Raw genomic sequence first — 14,553 nt, 5'->3', positions numbered from 1 at the left:
TCCCGGCAAAAGCATCACACAGACAGAGAGACCCTTTGTTCCCCCCGCCCCTCCAGCTTTGAAAATATCTTGTCTCCTCATTGGTCATTTTGGTCAGGTGCCAGAGAGGTTATCTTAGCTTCTTAACCCTTCACAGGTGAAAGGGTTTTTCCTCTGGCCAGGAGGGATTTAAAGGTGATCACCCTTCCCTTTATATTTATGACAGTAGTTAATAAATCTGTTTGTTTATTCTACCTGAAGCAGTGCGTTTGGTTTGAAGTGTGTCAGAGACTCCCCTTGGTTTAACAAGCCTGGTGCGTATCAATTTCTTTGTTAAATTGACGAATCCATATAGGCTTGCAGCGCCCAGCGGCATAACTGGACACAGCAAGATGGAGGTTCCTAGGGTTGTGTCTGCGACCAGAGATACTGGCTAGTGTCATTTGGTTGCACAATCCGAGCATCTTACATGCCAGAGGCTGTGCGTGAACAGCCTAGGAGTGGGGGTTCTCACAGCAGAGCAGGGTAAGGCTGGCTCCCACAGAAGAGGATTGGAGTGACCTAGCAGATCACCAGTCCAGTTAATACCAGAGGGGAACGTCAAAGTGGCTTAGTGAGTAGAGTCTATGTTCAGCTTGTTACTCCAAGTGAAGTTCACACTTTAAGCACTGATATTTGTGATTTTAAGTGAGTCTTAAGTACAGTGGCTAAGAACAGTCAGGAGGAGGTCATAGTTTTGTTATTTTCTGTTTATTTCGGGTGAGGGAATTAAGCACAAGAAAGCAAAAGAATGACTAGCTGTGAGGCAGCTACAAAACTAGAGCTGGCCAGACTGGAAGCGGCAGAGAAGGCAAAGGACCACGAGTTTCAAATGTGGCAAGCAGAAATGAGGCTCAAAGAAGAGGAGGCTGCACACAGAAGGCCTATGAAAGAAAAAGAGAGAGAGGGAGAGAGAAGAAAAAGAGAGAGTGTGAAAACACCAACTGGACTTCCTAGAGAAGCAGAACCAGAGGCCCACAACTCCAACTCCTCCGATCACTCCAAAAATCCACAAGTGGGAACACTTATGTCCTGCATACAGTGAGGACGACGATATTGCTGAATATCTGACTACCTTGGACAGGCTGTGTGTAATACATGAAATCCCTGATGAAAAGAGAGTTCCTACCCTGATTGTGAAATTAACTGGTAAAGCTCAAAATGTATTCAATGGAATGCCAATTGAAGGTGCTTCAGACTATTGTAAATTTAAAGATACTGTTTTGCGAAGTTTTCAGATTACCCCTGAAACATATAGAGTTAAATTTAGGAATCATAAGAGGGATATGGATATGAGTAATGGGGAATATGTAAACCAAATGAAAGATTTGTAGGAGAAATGGGTGAGGGATAAAGAGGTGGCAAGTTTTGCAGGAATGTTGGACCTTGTTGCTCAAAAGCATTTCCTAGGCATGTGTAACGCTGATGTGAAGCAGTGTCTATGGGACAAAGATGTCAAGTCTGTGGATGAGATGGCTCTTTTAGCTGATGCCTTCAAACAGACTCAGGCATCTATTGAGGGCAGGCCACAGAAAGGGGGGTTTAAAACTGGTGGGAAGGGAGGATCCCATTTTGCCCCTGGGAAGAGAGAAGGGGGCTGGGAGCCTAAACATTCTCCTACCCAAAACATCCCTCCACTGGTAACGCCTGTCCCAAATCTCCTGTAAAAGCAGAAGAGCTAGGAGGAAGCAGGCAACCAATAGCTCATGTTAGTTCTGCTGTCCTCAACATAGAAACCCCCCAAGCAATTGGAATCGATCATATTGGTTCTGTGAGGTTAGCCTCTGCAGAATCAAATATGGAGCATGTTAAGGCTGTCCAAACTGATGGCAGGGAATACTTGGGGCAGAGGGATACAGGGGCCCAGATCTCTCTGGTTAAATAGAGTGTGGTCCCAAAGGCCAGTATGTTCTCTGGCCAAACAGCAGAGGTTGTGGGGGTGAGCGAAAGAGGATTCCTCATACTACTAGCTAAAATCCATGTGGTGTGGGAAGAGTTTTGACTGTGGGTGTAATAGAATACCTCCTAGTTGACCTGCTCCTTGGTAAAGATTTTTTCTGTGTAGCTCAGGTTAAAGTATTTCCCCGCAGCAGGAGGGAGTGTTATGCTAGGACCCCTGAGAGAAAGGGTAAGTTCTCAGGAACTGCTGAGAAAAGGGGAGAGTCTTCTTGATTCCTCTGCAGCAGGGGGAAGCCACATGCTTCCAGGTGGGAGGGTGGTTGAGACCAGCCCCTGCATTGCAGCTGGAGGATTCAGGATCCTGACGCAGGGAAGAAAGGTAAGCAGCAGGATACGGACCCTGGACTTCAGGAAAGCAGACTTCGACTCCCTCAGGGAACGGATGGCCAGGATCCCCTGGGGGACTAACTTGAAGGGGAAAGGAGTCCAGGAGAGCTGGCTGTATTTCAAGGAATCCCTGTTGAGGTTACAGGGACAAACCATCCCGATGAGTCGAAAGAATAGTAAATATGGCAGGCGACCAGCTTGGCTTAATGGTGAAATCCTAGCGGATCTTAAGCATAAAAAAGAAGCTTACAAGAAGTGTAAGGTTGGACATATGACCAGGGAAGAGTATAAAAATATTGCTCGGGCATGTAGGAATGATATCAGGAGGGCCAAATCGCACCTGGAGCTGCAGCTAGCAAGAGATGTCAAGAGTAACAAGAAGGGTTTCTTCAGGTATGTTGGCAACAAGAAGAAAGCCAAGGAAAGTGTGGGCCCCTTAATGAATGAGGGAGGCAACCTAGTGACGGAGGATGTGGAAAAAGCTAATGTACTCAATGCTTTTTTTGCCTCTGTCTTCACTAACAAGGTCAGCTCCCAGACTGCTGCGCTGGGCATCACAAAATGGGGAAGAGATGGCCAGCCCTCTGTGGAGATAGAGGTGGTTAGGGACTATTTAGAAAAGCTGGACGTGCACAAGTCCATGGGGCCAGACGAGTTGCATCCGAGAGTGCTGAAGGAATTGGCAGCTGTGATTGCAGAGCCATTGGCCATTATCTTTGAAAACTCGTGGCGAACGGGGGAAGTCCCGGATGACTGGAAAAAGGCTAATGTAGTGCCAATCTTTAAAAAAGGGAAGAAGGAGGATCCTGGGAACTACAGGCCAGTCAGCCTCACCTCAGTCCCTGGAAAAATCATGGAGCAGGTCCTCAAAGAATCAATCCTGATGCACTTGCATGAGAGGAAAGTGATCAGGAACAGCCAGCATGGATTCACCAAGGGAAGGTCATGCCTGACTAATCTAATTGCCTTTTATGATGAGATTACTGGTTCTGTGGATGAAGGGAAAGCAGTGGATGTATTGTTTCTTGACTTTAGCAAAGCTTTTGACACGGTCTCCCACAGTATTCTTGTCAGCAAGTTAAGGAAGTATGGGCTGGATGAATGCACTACAAGGTGGGTAGAAAGCTGGCTAGATTGTCGGGCTCAACGGGTAGTGCTCAATGGCTCCATGTCTAGTTGGCAGCCGGTGTCAAGTGGAGTGCCCCAAGGGTCGGTCCTGGGGCCGGTTTTGTTCAATATCTTCATAAATGATCTGGAGGATGGTGTGGATTGCACTCTCAGCAAATTTGTGGATGATACTAAACTGGGAGGAGTGGTAGATACGCTGGAGGGCAGGGATAGGATACAGAAGGACCTAGACAAATTGGAGGATTGGGCCAAAAGAAACCTGATGAGGTTCAATAAGGATAAGTGCAGGGTCCTGCACTTAGGATGGAAGAATACAATGCACCGCTACAGACTAGGGACCGAATGGCTAGGCAGCAGTTCTGCGGAAAAGGACCTAGGGGTGACAGTGGACGAGAAGCTGGATATGAGTCAGCAGTGTGCCCTTGTTGCCAAGAAGGCCAATGGCATTTTGGGATGTATAAGTAGGGGCATAGCGAGCAGATCAAGGGACGTGATCATTCCCCTCTATTCGACATTGGTGAGGCCTCATCTGGAGTACTGTGTCCAGTTTTGGGCCCCACACTACAAGAAGGATGTGGATAAATTGGAGAGAGTCCAGCGAAGAGCAACAAAAATGATTAGGGGTCTAGAACACATGACTTATGAGGAGAGGTTGAGGGAGCTGGGATTGTTTAGCCTGCAGAAGAGAAGAATGAGGGGGGATTTGATAGCTGCTTTCAACTACCTGAAAGGGGGTTCCAAAGAGGATGGCTCTAGACTGTTCTCAATGGTAGCAGATGACAGAACGAGGAGTAATGGTCTCCAGTTGCAGTGGGGGAGGTTTAGATTGGATATTAGGAAAAACTTTTTCACTAAGAGGGTGGTGAAACACTGGAATGCGTTACCTAGGGAGGTGGTAGAATCTCCTTCCTTAGAGGTTTTTAAGGTCAGGCTTGACAAAGCCCTGGCTGGGATGATTTAACTGGGAATTGGTCCTGCTTCGAGCAGGGGGTTGGACTAGATGACCTTCTGGGGTCCCTTCCAACCCTGATATTCTATGATTCTATGATATTCTATGAACACCACACCAGGAAGGGATGGTGGTGTAACGCCTGCCAGGGAGAGAATTGTCCAGGTTGTTATCTGCCAGCAGGTTGCAGCTGAACCAGAGGCAAAACCGGCTCTAGGGAGCATAGAGAAATGAGTCCCAGAGGAGAGCCCAGAGAAGGGGTGGGGGATCTCGGAAACAATTGAGGTGGGTGAGGATTCCTGTGACTCTGTAACACAAGGAAGCAGGGTGCTTCCAAGTATGGGAGGGGCTGAGACTAGCTCCTTTCCAGCAGAAGGCAGCATGCCCTCAGGCGCAGGGGCAGGAAAAGTGTTATCAGTGATTAAGGAAACTGTCCCAGCTGTTAGCTGGCAGAGTACTGCAGATGAACAAGAGACAGAACCCTTCCTAGGGATCACAGAGAAATGTGTCTTAGGAGGGGGTGTAACCATGCTGCTTTTGGTGAGACACAACTGAGAGTACCAATTCAGGACAAATTGCTTAGAGCAGGGCAGTCACAGCCCCAGGCTGGTGGTTCTCCACCTCTAAGGCAAACCAAATCAGCAAGACAGAGAGGACTTTGGTTTTACCCTATTGGCTAACCATAAGTCACACAAGCAGTTAGTTTCCCAGTATCACCACCAGTGTCACTCGTTATGGGGACAAATGGTTATGAAAACCAATACCCCAGTAACAGAAAAAAGGTTCTCCCAATCCCAAAGGACCAAGCCCCAGACCCAGGTCAATGTACCAGTCAGATCTTACCCACAAATCATGCTATTGCCAATCCTTTAGGATCTAAAATCCAAAGGTTTATTCATAAAAGAAAGAAATATAGATGAGAGCTAAAATTGGTTAAATGGAATCAATTACATACACTAATGGCAAAGTTCTTGGTTCAGGCTTGTAGCAGTGATGGAATAAACTACAGGTTCAAATCAAGTCTCTGGAGTACATCCACAGCTGGAATGGGTCACTCAATCCTTTGTTCAGAGCTTCAGTTTGTAGCAAGGTTCCTCCATAAGTAAGAAGCAGGATCGAAGACAAGATGGAGGAGCTGCAGCAGCCTTTTATAGTCTCTTGCCATGTGGCCTCTCTTTCTTTGTTCCAAAGACAAGCTATCTAGCACATGGCATTGAAAAAACCTTAAAGTTCTGTCCATAGGCATGCCCCTGCATGCCTTGCTGAGTAACAAGGTGTATCTGACAGGTTTCAGAGGAACAGCCGTGTTAGTCTGTATTCGCAAAAAGAAAAGGAGTACTTGTGGCACCTTAGAGACTAACCAATTTATTTGAGCATGAGCTTTCGTGAGCCACAGCTCACTTCATCAGATGTGTCTGATGAAGTGAGCTGTGGCTCACGAAAGCTCATGCTCAAATAAATTGGTTAGTCTCTAAGGTGCCACAAGTACTCCTTTTCTTTAAGGTGTATCTGCCTTCTCTCAATGGGTCAATTGTATAGCTGATGGTCCTTAATGGGCCATCAAGCGGGCTAGGCAGTGCTGATGCCAAATTGTCTGGGGTGTCACCCAGAAGCATAGCACAAGTTTGAAATACAGACAGTATAGAGCCAATACTTATAACTTTAAATATAAAAATGATGCATACATACAGATTGCACAATCATAACCAGGAAACCATAACCTTGTCTTAGACACCTTATTTGACCCCCTTTATACAAGATTTGGTGCTACTACAGGACCTTGGTTCCCACAATGATCTATACAATCCCAGTTCATGTCAATAACATCACAGGAAGCCCAGAGGAGGAAACTGGGGAAGGAATAGTGCGCCTACAGGAATGTCTCCTCCCTAGTCACTCGGGGCAGGATGCTCAGGACACTAGGAGGATGGCTAAGTCAGCATCTGTGCACCCAGGCACTCAGCCTGTGACCCAGGTTTTGAGAAGGACCTCCTGGAGGGGAGCAGTCACACAGCTGACTTTTCAGGGACAGAGAAAGGGGTGGCGGAGGGTATCTAGCGGTGGCAATCTAGGTCCCAGTTTTTCAGGATGCTATTTCTGATAACTGTGTCTCTTTACATCAAGATGCAGCTCCAACACCTGTGATAACAGAGGAGTTGGGACCAGGAAATTGCCAGATGGTAGTTTGCCAGAACACAAATGACCCAACTGACAGAGAAGGGGGTGTTTTCCCCCAGGCTGGTGAGAGACAGGGAGCAGTTATGGCAAAGAAGTGCAGCTGATCAAAGAGTAAACACACCTAGCCCAGAGAGCAGGGATCACAGCTGTCTCGGGGCAGGGAAGGACTCAGTGCTGGGAGGAGGAAACACAGGGTAACCCCAAAAAGGGAGCTGGATTTTCTGCATGTGTACAGTCCTGGGGTTGGGACACCACTCCCCAAAGGGCTAGCCAATGTGCAGAATCCCCCTGAACACCTATCTTGCCAGACCCTGAGGCACTAAAATTCCAGAAACATGATTAAATTAAGAGCCCACACAGAGGGGAACACTGGAGGGAAAGAAAAGCCAGTGACTGGTTACATGGGATAGAGTCAAAGGACACCCTGGGTAATGAAGAAACTAACCTCAAACCAGACTACTGAATAGAGGGTGTGGTATCATAAAGACACTTGTAAACACACATCTGAGATAAAATTTTTGGTATTAATGTTAAGTTATGGAGATAAGAATTTTGATGCGGATGTTAAACCTTATGATAATGATACTTTTCAGTTAATACCTTTAAACAGGTTTAAAGCTTATCACAGCAGAGAAACCATAAAAATCCTGGTTTGCTGTGTGTGAATGGGGAAACTGAGGCACACCACCTCATGGCCTTAATGGCTGGATGCTAAGAGAACCATAACACAAACCGTCTTAGAGCTAGCCAATGAGTAACCCTCTTGAAGTAAACTAAGGGGAGAGGTGTGACGTTCTGTACTTCAGGGGAACACTCTATACCCCCACCTTCATCCTTATAATATGACTGTGGTATCCAATGCAAAGTTTGTCATGTTGGGTGTTTTCGGAAGGCTCATGATGCACTGAGCATTGTTGTTGTAGTGATGTTATAGTAATTGTTGTTACAGTAATGTTATAGTAATGTTATAGGTTGTAATTTCATGTATATAGTTATGAGGCTGAACATGTGTCCTCATGGTTTAAAACAAGCCCAGGCAAAAACTCTCCAGGAGCCGAGGGGCAGTTCACACCTCATCAGGGGCCGAATGGGACAAACTCAGCCCAGCCTCACAGGAACAAAGGACACAGGCCCAGGCAGCAAAAAGGACCTGTTGGACTCTCCAGTGAGTCACCCACCTTCCCTTGGTCAATCAGGGACTACAATGAGGTAATGCTCACCTGACTTTGAAGGGGGGGGCAAAGCCGAGAGGGAAGAAAGAACATGATAAAAAGGAGAGACATTTTCCATGCTCTCTCTCTCTCTCTCTCTCTCTCTCTCTCTTCCACCTCCATCTACAGACATCACCACCAAGTGACTGAAGCGCTGATCAAAGGGGAGAGCCTGGCTGAAGGGCAACCAGCCAGCTTGTGGTGAGAAGCATCTAAATTTGTAAGGGCACTGAAAGTGTTAAAATCAGCTTAGAATGCGTATTGTTTTTATTTCACTTGACCAATCTGACTTGTTGTGCTTTGATTTCTAATAACTTAAAATCTATCTTTGTAGTTAACAAATCTGTTTGTTTATTCTACCTGAAACAATGCATTTGATTTGAAGCATGTCAGAGACTCTCCTTGGGATAACAAGCCTGGTGCATATCAATTTCTTTGTTAAACTGACAAACTCATACAAGCTTGCAGCGTCCAGCGGGCATAACTGGACACTGCAAGATGGAGGTTCCTAGGGTTGTGTCTGGGACCGGAGATATTGGCTAGTGTCATTCGGTTGCACAATCCAAGCAGCTTACATGCCAGAAGCTGTGCGTGAACAGCCCTGGAGTGGGGGTTCTCACAGCAGAGCAGGGTAAGGCTGGCTCCCAGAGTCAAGGATTGGAGTGACCTAGCAAATCACTGGTCCAGATAACACCAGAGGGGAAAGTCACAGGTATGCTGCAGTTGAGAGCTCCACCTGGGAGCATATCTCCTGTAGGAAACTCGGGGGGGGGCTGCCCCCCCAACTCCCCTAAATGGTGCCCCTGACTTCCTCTATAGGCTCCCCCATTCCCAAAAGGTTCTTCAGTTCTGAATAAATCTAACCCCCTCCTCCCTACACCATCATCTCATCCATGTATTGAGTCCCTGAACTTCTGCCTGTCTAACTGGCCCTGCGCGTGGAACTGGAAGCATTTCAGAGAATGCTACCCTGGAGGGCCTGGACTTCAGTCTCTTACCTAGCAGCCTAAATTTGGCTTCCAGGACCTCTCTCCTATCCTTCCCTATGTCATTGGTACCTATATGTACCATGACCACTGGCTCCTCCCCAGCACTACACATAAGTCTATCTAGATGTCTCGAGAGATCTGCAACTTTTGCACCAGGCAGGCAAGTCACCATGCGGTTCTCCCAGTCATCGCAAACCCAGCTATCTATGTTTCTAATGATCGAATCGCTCATTACTAATACCTGTCTCTTCCTAATAACTGGAGTCCCAGTCCCCACCCCCCGAAGAGGTATCCTCAGTGCAAGATACCACAACATCATTTGGAAGGAGTGTCCCAACTATAGAATCATAGAATCATAGAATATCAAGGTTGGAAGGGACCTCAGGAGGTCATCTAGTCCAACCCCCTGCTTGAAGCAGGACCAATCCCCAATTTTTGACCCAGATCCCTAAATGGCCCCCCTCAAGGATTGAACTCACAACCCTGGGTTTAGCAGGCCAATGCTCAAACTACTGAGCTATCGGATTATTTCCCTCTGCTCCAGTTGAATGTTCTCCTTCCCTGAGACTTTCATCCTCCTCAAAAGCACAGAGGCTGTCAGTCCAGGGGTGGGACCATTCTACTTTATCCCAGAAAGTCTCATCTATGTACCACTCTGGTCTGCAAAGCCCATATGTGGTCTCTGAGAGCCAGCAGCTGCTTGCATCGAATGCACACAGGAGCCACCTGCCCATATGGCAGTTAATCATGCATGCTGTATTGAGTTCAATAAACTGGATAGCCCCCACTCTGTTGGGGGGCAGGACTTCTGCCTGCATTTCCTTTTTACTCCTGAAACTCTTTCCTTTGTTGTTTTGTTTTTATCAGGGGGTGTTTATTGCCTTAAGTTTAAAGAATGTGCTTCTAGAACCCAAATCCTGTCATGTCTGTGGCTGAGTCCCCAGGCAAGGTTGAGCAATTCCCCTGGTCTGACCTTGTGCAAGTGAGTCATTAAATTGTAGCTGCCTTGCTGGACAATGGCTGTTGATGGTTGACACACACCCAGGCACTGGTTAGCTACCTTGTTGTTTCTGGGGAGCTATATCTGAGTGATTCCACAACTCACAGCATGTTTTAGTGACAACCATACAACACAATTCCCATAACTTCATATGGGCTCAAGATACACATATTTAGATAGAACAGTGGCTTTCATCAGATCATAACTTTTCCCACGATACCTTACCTGGCCTGCTTTATATGCAGTATCACAATTATATACAAATGGTGAACATGGGGGCTACAGGGTGCCTCTGCGAGGAATAGCGTGTCCCAGCAGGATGGGCTGGCCACACAGAGTATGATCCTGACTGACACCTGGGATACGTGTGTGGGGCAGCTGGCCCATCCCGCCGCACTTGGGCAACACAGCTCTGTCTGCTGGATACCTAGGCAGAGTAGGTGTATTCATGCAAATACTATCTGGTCCTGAAGCCTTTCCACCCACCCCCTGGCTCATCACTGGCTGTCAGGGGACAGCTCACTCAGACCTGGCTTACCAATCGTACTCGGAAATTATTATGTTGGCCAATATAGCTGAAACAAATGTGCCTACCTTGTCATAAATAACAGCTGTGTGAGGAAGCTGGTCTTTGTTCAAACTTTTCAAACCCATTATGCTTTCTCGGGTACAAGTATTTTATCATATGCTTTATAAGCTTTTAAAGTGTGTATCAATGTTTCAGTTTCAATTCAAATTTCCAACTGACTAAACTGGCAACACTGCATGGAACTGGCTCATCACTGGGGGTGGGGGTGGGGGGGAGGGGGTGGAGTGTTGGAGACATTCGGGGGGGTGTACACCCCCTAAGGAAATCCCTGCCATCCTTTCCTGCACCCTTGGGCCTGCCTGTCCCCCCCTCTGACCCTCACTCCCACATGCCTGTACCCCGCTCTGATGCCTTGTGAATGCACCTTGGCTCCGGCCATGGGTTCCAGAGGGCTCCTGTCCTGGGGTCTCACGCATTGACCGGGTCTCTCCCCTGCAGGTGGCTCAGCACCTACCGTGATGAAGGCTGCCGTGTTCCTGCTGCTCGCCCTCATGATGCCCGCACGCCACACGGATGCTCAGTGCGACATTGACAGCATGGTCGATCTGAAGGTGCAGGCAGCAGTTAGTTCCATCTGTAACTGTCCATTGGACCGGGGGGTGTCTCCCACAGAGATGGGGTTTCCCAGCTAGGGGAAGCAGGGGGTAGGACTTTGCAGCTAAAGGAGAAGCTCTGGCAATCTCTGCTCTGAGCCCCCAGACTGGGCGAGGGAGCTGGCTTTGCAATTCATCATGTGCTGGGAGCCAGTCACTCACACTGCCTGGGTCATATCTCACTAATGCACAGCTGAGCAGTGAGCCCGGGCAGGATGGTACAGTGATTAGCCCGTAAGCCTTCAACTGGGGTGGTCTGGGTTCAAGCTTCTCCTCTGACACAGACGCCCTGTGTGATCATGAGTAAGTCACTTTGCCTCTCTGGCCCAGATCCACAAACGGGCTGTGTTTTTAGACACCCTGCGAGCCACGTAACTCCCGCTCGGCCACTGCCAAACCCTGCAGGCACCTAATGCAGCTGGCACCCAAGTGTTTGCAGTAAGAATACACTGGAGATGGTGTGGGGAAACAGGTATAACACATGAGGGGGAGGTGTACCCCAAACTGTGGCTATCTAGTGGTTGGGCCACATAGTTTCTGCTACTGCCTCTGAGCTGAGAGGCCTGGGGCTTTGACTTAGACAGCAGAGACTCCAGGGGTCCCATGTTCGATCCCTACTTCTGCCAACCCACCCAGGGAAGCTCTCTCACTGCCCATCCCAGCTCTGCTCCCAGCCAGCCCCGTTCAGTGTGTAAACGGGGCGCGGGGGAGCTGGAACCCTTGGGGCTTCCTGTTCCTTAGCTTCAGTTCAGGCCGGAGCCGGCATTTCCGTTAGTTCTATTCCAGTGGCTGCGCTCTGGGCCTCATCATGCCAGGCGCTGCACAGGCCATGGTGAGATGCTCCCTGCCCCAAAGAGCTGCCAAGAGATGGATCGTCACGCCCATTGCACAGAGAGGAACCGAAGCCCAGAGGGACCAAGAGACTCACACAGGGAGTTGGGGACAGAGGCAGGAATTAAACCCACGTCTCCTGCAGGCCTGCCCAGCCCAGCCCAGTGCCTTAGCCACAGACCCATTGGATTGGTCAGTCACCCCATGGGAGCATCTGGAGACCAGGTCCATGAGGTGACATCTGCACAGCGAGCACCACCTCACCCCAGGGGCTGAGCAGGACTGGCTGGGGTCTCTCAGTCCATCCTTCTCAGCCCCTCCTCAGCCCACACACAGGGCTACCAGGAGGGTAAGGTGGCGGAGGGGGCCTGATATGAGCTGCAGCATCCAAGTTCACCCACGCCAGCCCATGCAGCTGTCCCAGCACCCTGCAGACCATGGCGGGCTGCTGCTTGCACAGACATGAGTGTATCAGCAGGGGGAAGCAGCTAGGAGTTATTTCTGCTGCCTCTGCCCCTGCCGTTTGTTCACAGCCCAGGGCAGAGGGGGGGCGGTCTTTCTGGGTGCCCATTGGCTTCCCCTGGATAACACTCTTCTGGGGGGCTGTGGGCAACAGGCATCAAACCCGGGACCTCCAGATCTCAAAGCAGGAGCCTCTACTGCAGTGGTTCTCAACCATATGCGGCCCACAATGTGTTACGTGGGTTGCAGGTTGAGAACCACAGCGCCCCCCCACAAAGCCCTCCACTGTCCCCTATGCCCATTGGCCCCCGCCCAGAGACTCCTCTACAGCACGTGGCAGGGCAGCCAGACCCCACAGCATGGGGCCGGGCAGCCTAAAACCTGGGGGTGCTGCAGAACCCCCACAAAAGCCTAGTTCCCAGCATCCCCCAGCTCCTCATTTCCCAGAGTGCCCCCCCTCCCCACAAACCGGCCCAGAGACCCACTCTCTCACACCCTGTCCCCCTGTGGCACTCACCAGCCCCCGGCTGGCAGGAGCTGTCCAGCAGGCTCCAGATGCTATCTCCCCTCTCAGCCAGCCCCACTCTCTTCCAGATCAGAGCGGCAAATTTTGAAAAATTTTTAGCACACAGCTGAGCCACAATTGTGCGCTATATGGGCCCCATGTGGCCCATGGATTGAAAACTGAGAACCGCTGCTCTACTGCCTGAGTGAGAGAGCACCCAGCTCCCGGCGCTGCGGCTGTATGTAGCCCAGCCACCACTCGGGGGAGCAGAGCGCCACATGGAGTGGGGCTGGGTGGGTTCCACCTGCGCAGGTAACAGCTGGGGCAGAGGCAGCTTCTCTCCACCTGAGCCTGGGGGGAGGGGCAGCCTTTCTGCACCCAGGGTCCTGCTGGCTACAACTCTGCCTCTTGCCTTGCAGTGTCTGCCACCCTGGCCAAAGCCAACCTACTCTGCCAGGACGTCTCGGCGCGTGGGGCACTTGTCTCCTGCCCAGCAGGTGAGAGAACTTTCCCGAGTGCCCCGCAGGCCCAAGGAGGGAGGGGCCGTTGGGGCCCAGACCCCACCCCCTCTGCAGTCCTGGGGGGTGTTGAGCTGGGGCAGCGATGGACCACCAGCCTGACTGGGGCCTCCCTGCACTTACGCTGCCAGGTGCCTGGAGCAATGGCATTCGCACCACTCCCGAGTCCCTGGGGGCACTGGATGCTGTAGAACTGGGACCAATGTGGGCCCCTGGATCAGACCCCTGGGACGTCTCACTGACCTCCCTTGCTTGGGCAGTGGCCTGGCTGCAAGGGAGCCACAGGGCCATGCCCTGGGGGCTGGGGAGGAGGAGACAGCAGGGCACCTCACTGCCACCCATGACTCCCATCCTGCCACCAGCTGCTTCCCTAACCCCACCTCCCCCATCCCCGCACAGGGTACAAGCCCACAGGCTGCGCCTGAGGAATGGGCTGCGGCTCCTGGGACATCCGCACCGACTCCACCTGCCACTGCCAGTGCGCCGGCATCGACTGGACGGCCGCACGCTGCTGCAAGATAGGGCTGTAGTGATGCCCAGACCCAGCCTGGGGCACCGGAGAGCCCCACCCGGCCTGCTGCCCCTGCCATGGGCCCTGGCACAGAACCATGCTGGGCCTCTTGTGCCCAGTGCAATGAATAAACTTGGATCTGGGTCTGCTGATGCTTCTCTGGCTCAGTTCTTCCCCTGCCCTCCCAGGCTTTGGTACCTAGGGCCAGAGCACAGGCAGGGGGGCACAACTCTGCCTCCCTCTCCTATTTCCCCCTGTGGAAGTATAACATTGTATAAGGGGACATGCTGGATACATTGTATATGAGAGGGCATGCCAAAACATGTTACAAAGTATCTGAGGGAGCACACGTAGGGACAGTTAGCTTTTGAATGGAGAAGCAATTAAGATAGAGCCAGCAGGTCTAAGAAGCAGGCATCAGAATGGAAGGTGTGAAGGGCAATTAGTTAAGTTGACTGGAAGCTGTTAAAGGAGATTGTTAAGGGTGGCAGGTAATTGAAGATACGTGACTGGTCTCAGGGATCTCGAAGGGTGGTGACTAAAATCTTTTTCTTCTTTTGTCTGTAACTTCTCTGTAACTTGTTCTCCAAAAAACTGTATAAATTAAAAGACACAAGCCCCACTCGGGGGGCTCACTTCTAAATGTATTAGCAGAGCAGCTTTGCTAATAAAACAGAGTGGTCTGATAAATTGTGAGTCTGAGTCAAATTTTGACACCCCATACAGGCCTCTGTCCCAGATCAGGTTGGGCTGTCCCTGCTGGTGGCTCACCAGATCGCTATGGG

General features: G+C 50.3%; 1 pseudogene; it reads left to right on the top strand.

Annotated features, from left to right (window-relative positions):
* Positions 1-10,797: 10,797 nt before the first annotated feature.
* Positions 10,798-13,918, top strand: LOC142069669 (resistin-like; annotated as a pseudogene).
* The last annotated feature ends 635 nt before the right edge of the window (positions 13,919-14,553 follow it).

This window comes from Caretta caretta, chromosome 20 (genome assembly GCF_965140235.1).
Source record: "Caretta caretta isolate rCarCar2 chromosome 20, rCarCar1.hap1, whole genome shotgun sequence".
NCBI classification, from domain to species: Eukaryota; Metazoa; Chordata; order Testudines; family Cheloniidae; genus Caretta; species Caretta caretta.
Note: the sequence above shows the minus strand (reverse complement) of the source record. Positions and strands in the feature narration are given on the sequence as shown.